A 5298-nucleotide genomic window follows, 5' to 3' on the forward strand; every position below is an offset into this window, starting at 1 on the left:
CCTAAGCCAATTTCTTCACCATCCATTGGACCAATAGCCACACTCCACCCATATTGGGATCACAGTCCTGGGGGAGGGGACCCTTTCCCAGATTTTTCCCTTCCTTGGGGGCTCTGCTTTGGCCCTGCGGTAGTGGCTGCTCCCTGTGTCTCCTATTCTTGTATAACCTCCAAAGACAAGTAAGCGTATCTATTGTGAAGAGCAACAGGGATGTACCAGTAGTTAGAATGCCTTGGCTCACAGAGGTTTTGGCAGGGGCTAACTGATCACAGTGTTTATAGGAACAAAAGAGATGGACATCTCATTAGAGGATTGTTTGGTCTATATGATAGAAAAAACTCTAGTCTGATAGTCTGATAGTCAAAAACCTGACTTGAGTCACCACAGTGGAGAGTCACAATCCCTTACTTGGTTTCCAGATCTAGGTCAATTTATAGATCCAGAGCCCTTTGATTGAGAGGGGAGGTGGGTCCCCTTGACAAACAGCTCTGCAGGATTTTCAGAAGTACTCACTAGCATTTCCACATATACATACCATAAATCTTCTCCCATAAAGTACTTGTGATCATATTTTAGGTTAGTGTTTATTGGAGAAAGACAATACCCAGACATCTCAAGGGTTACTAGACACTAGCTCTGAACTGATGCTGATTCCTAGGGACCCCAAACACCACTGTGCCTACTAGTCAAAGCAGGGGCTTATGATGGTCAAATGACCAATGGACTTGAACTCATTTGTGTGAGTTCAAGTGTGACTCACTGTAGGTCCAGTTGGTCCACAGACTCACTCTGTTGTTATTTTCCTAGTCCTAAATGTGTAATTGCAATAGACATAACTATTAACCTGCAAAATCTTCACAGTGATTCTCTAATCTGTGTGTGGAGGGCTAGTGGGATATATATACATACATACATATATATATATATATATCCCATAAAATCTAAATGTGGGCAAAATCAAAATTTAGAACAATATTTAGGCATAATCTTAGGATAGATGAGACATTCTTAAGCATAGCATGAAACCCAGGGCTTATATATGAGAAAGATAAATGGAAAAGATAAATGCATTTGGCTACATAACAATTTAACATTTTTGCCTGGCAAAAGGTACCATAAACAAAGTCAAAGACAAATGATATATTGGAGCAAATACGTACAGCATGTAAGATTGATAAAGTACAGAGAATGCCTATAAATTGATTTCTCCCCCAAACCCCAAAGAGTCCAGTAGAATAATAGTAAAAATATGAATAGAAATTTACAGAAGAATATAATCAAATAATCAATAAATGTGAAAAGATATCTAAATTCTAGTAGTAAAGAAAATTCAAATTTAAATAAGCCTGCAATAACATTATTAGTGTTAATAACTAACATAATAACATTATGTTAATAACATAATTAGTGTTAATTATTAACGTACCTCATAACAGCTTTGGACTTCCTGGTAGTCCAGTGGTTACAACACTGTGCTTCCATCGCATGGGGCGTGGGTGGAGGGAATGTGGTTAGAGGCCATGAGTTCAATCCCTCGTTGGGGAACTAAGATATCACATGCCAAGCAGTGCTGCCAAAAAATAGAAAAAAAAATTAAAATTGACAGCCTGTTTTCTACATTTTTGTTATTCTCTAGACTAGAAAATACATACAAAATATGATTACAAATATATACAGTTTTGTTGTTGATGTTTGTTTATATAAAAATGGTGTATATTTTTCTATAACTTGCTTTTCTCACTTGTTAATATGTAAGGATCATCCATTCAAGTAGATAATACACACATGACTCATTCTTGTGAAAAGCTGCATAATAATCTGTTAAATGAATGTCTATAATTTGTCTAACTTTTCATCCATTTTTCATTGCATAGAGAGTAACGTAGGTAATATAAAAAAGAATAAGGATTTAGATTGGCATCCGATTTCTTGTTAGGAATAGGTGACAAGATGATGCTAGAAGACAAAGCATTTAAACATGTTTCAACTGATAAAGTTTTATATTTCCTAAAGAAGATACAGCAGTCATAAACTTTTATGTTCCAAATACAATGGCAGCTTGATGACTTTTGCCAGGCCACATAACCTAGACATGGCCATACTGGGTTTGCACACTTTCTTTGAATTTCTGTACACATTATTACCCAAATAAGAAAAATTTGAATAGCCAGTGTTACAGCGAAGGAAATGGGCCCTTATGCACTGCTGTCTGGAGGGCGAAATGGTACAGACTTTTGAAAAGCAGTTTGAGAGCTGCAGTTTTCAGTCGTAAGTTGTGTCCAACTCTCATTCAGAATAAGCAGTCATCCCAGTGAAGAAGTTGAACTATGCAGTGTCAGAAATACAGATAAGGATGTTATCAACTGAAACATACTTTCCAGGTAGCACAGTGGTAAAGAATCTCCTGCCAATGCAGGAAACAAAAGAGAGGCAGGTTCGACCCCTGGGTTGGGAAGATCCCCTGGAGTAGGAAATGGCAACCCACTCCAGTATTCTTGCCTGGAAAATTCCATGGACAGAGAAGCCTGGAGGACTATAGTCTGTGGAGTGGCAGAGAGTCAAACACAATTGAGCACACACAGCTAAAACATAGCTACTGTCATTATAAATGTGCATTGGCTAAAATGGGTATTTATGAGTCATTGGTAAAATTGGGTAAAATGAGTCATTTGTGTTGGTGGCTTAAATAGCAAATGGCACTCAATGTGGGTCAACATACCTTCTAAAATCTCCCATGGGTGACCCATTCTCCCCCCTAACTTTGCACCCATTCCCTCTTGGGGCTTTCCCACCATCAGTTCAGTCACTCAGTCGTGTCTGACTCTTTGCGACCCCATGAATTGCAGCACGCCAGGTCTCCCTGTCCATCACCAACTCCCGGAGTTCACTCAGACTCACGTACATCGAGTCAGTGATGCCAGCCAGCCATCTCATCCTCTGTTGTCCCCTTTTCCTACTGCCCCCAATCCCTCCCAGCAACAGAGTCTTTTCCAATGAGTCAACTGTTCACATGAGGTGGCCAAAGTACTGGAGTTGCAGCTTTAGCATCATTCCTTCCAAAGAAATCCCAGGGCTGATCTCCTTCAGAATGGACTGGTTGGATCTCCTTGCAGTCCAAGGGACTCTCAAGAGTCTTCTCCAACACCACAGTTCAAAAGCATCAATTCTTCGGCGCTCAGCCTTCTTCACAGTCCAACTCTCACATCCATACATGACCACAGGAAAAACCATAGCCTTGACTAGACGAACCTTTATTGGCAAAGTAATGTCTCTGCCTTTGAATATGCTATCTAGGTTGGTCATAACTTTCTTTCCAAGGAGTAAGCGTCTTTTAATTTCATGGCTGCAGTCACCATCTGCAGTGATTTTGGAGCCCAGAAAAATAAAGTCTGACACTGTTTCCACTGTTCCCCCATCTATTTCCCATGAAGTGGTGGGACCGGATGCCATGATCTTCGTTTTCTGAATGTTGAGCTTTAAGCCAACTTTTTCACTCTCCGCTTTCACTTTCATCAAGAGGCTTTTGAGTTCCTCTTCACTTTCTGCCATAAGGGTGGTGTCATCTGCATATCTGAGGTTATTGAGATCTCTCCCGGCAATCTTGATTCCAGCTTGTGTTTCTTCCAGTCCAGCGTTTCTCATGATGTACTCTGCATGTAAGTTAAATGAGCAGGGTGACAATATACAGCCTTGACGTACTCCTTTTCCTATTTGGAACCAGTCTGTTGTTCCATGTCCAGTTCTAACTGTTGCTTCCTGACCTGCATACAGGTTTCTCAAGAGGCAGGTTAGGTGGTCTGGTATTCCCATGTCTTTCAGAATTTTCCACAGTTTCTTGTGATCCACACAGTCAAAGGCTTTGGCATAGTCAATAAAGCAGAAATAGATGTTTTTCTGGAACTCTCTTGCTTTTTCCATGATCCAGCAGATGTTGGCAATTTCATCTCTGGTTCCTCTGCCTTTTCTAAAACCAGCTTGAACATCAGGAAGTTCACGGTTCACATATTGCTGAAGCCTGGCTTGGAGAATTTTGAGCATTACTTTACTAGCGTGTGAGATGAGTGCAATTGTGCGGTAGTTTGAGCATTCTTTGGCATTGCCTTTCTTTGAGATTGGCATGAAAACTGACCTTTTCCAGTCCTGTGGCCACTGCTGAGTTTTCCCAATTTGCTGGCATATTGAGTGCAGCATCATCTTTCAGGATTTGAAATAGCTCAACTGGAATTCCATCACCTCCACTAGCTTTGTTCATAGTGATGCTTTCTAAGGCCCACTTGACTTCACATTCCAGGATGTCTGGCTCTAGGTCAGTGATCACACCATCGTGATTATCTGGGTCGTGAAGATCTTTTTTGTACCATTCTTCTGTGTATTCTTGCCATCTCTTCTTAATATCTTCCACTTCTGTTAGGTCCATACCGTTTCTGTCCTTTATCAAGCCCATCTTTGCGTGAAATGTTCCCTTGGTATCTCTAATTTTCTTGAAGAGAGTCTGAAATGCAGTATTTGGATGCAATCTCAAAAATGACAGAAGAATCTCTGTTCGTTTCCAAGGCAAACCATTCAATATCACGGTAATCCAAGTCTATGCCCCAACAAGTAACGCTGAAGAAGCTGAAGTTGAACAGTTCTATGAAGACCTACAAGACCTTTTAGAACTAACACCCAAAAAAGGTGTCCTTTTCATTATAGGGGACTGGAATGCAAAAGTAGGAAGTCAAGAAACACCTGGGGTAACAGTCAAATTTGGCCTTGGAATACGGAATAAAGCAGGGCAAAGACTAATAGAGTTTTGCCAAGAAAATGCACTGGTCATAACAAACACCCTCTTCCAACAACACAAGAGAAGACTCTACACATGGACATTACCAGATGGTCAACACCGAAATCAGATTGATTATATTCTTTGCAGCCAAAGATGGAGAAGCTCTATACAGTCAGCAAAAACAAGACCAGGAGCCGACTGTGGCTCAGATCATGAACTCCTTATTGCCAAATTCAGACTTAAATTGAAGAAAGTAGGGAAAACCACTAGACCATTCAGATATGACCTAAATCAAATCCCTTATGCTTATACAGTGGAAGTGAGAAATAGATTAAAGGCCTAGATCTGATAGATAGAGTGCCTGATGAACTATGGAATGAGATTCATGACATTGTACAGGAGACAGGGATCAAGACCATCTCCAAGAAAAAGAAATGCAAAAAAGCAAAATGGCTGTCTGGGGAGGCCTTACAAATAGCTGTGAAAAGAAGAGAAGCAAAAAGCAAAGGAGAAAAGGAAAGATACACGCATCT

The 5298-nt window shown here is 40.4% G+C and overlaps 1 long non-coding RNA gene across 1 annotated transcript in view; it reads right to left on the reverse strand.

Annotated features, from left to right (window-relative positions):
* LOC104982015 overlaps positions 1-5298 on the reverse strand; it is a 33295-nt gene that overhangs the window by 17184 nt on the left and 10813 nt on the right. The window contains exon 2 of the long non-coding RNA XR_824456.1: positions 1427-1570. This is a non-coding gene — a long non-coding RNA (uncharacterized LOC104982015). The remainder of the gene's footprint in view (positions 1-1426; positions 1571-5298) is intronic.

The sequence above is a fragment of the Bison bison genome, unplaced genomic scaffold, assembly GCF_000754665.1.
Source record: "Bison bison bison isolate TAMUID 2011002044 unplaced genomic scaffold, Bison_UMD1.0 scf7180017864526, whole genome shotgun sequence".
Classification (NCBI taxonomy): Eukaryota; Metazoa; Chordata; class Mammalia; order Artiodactyla; family Bovidae; genus Bison; species Bison bison.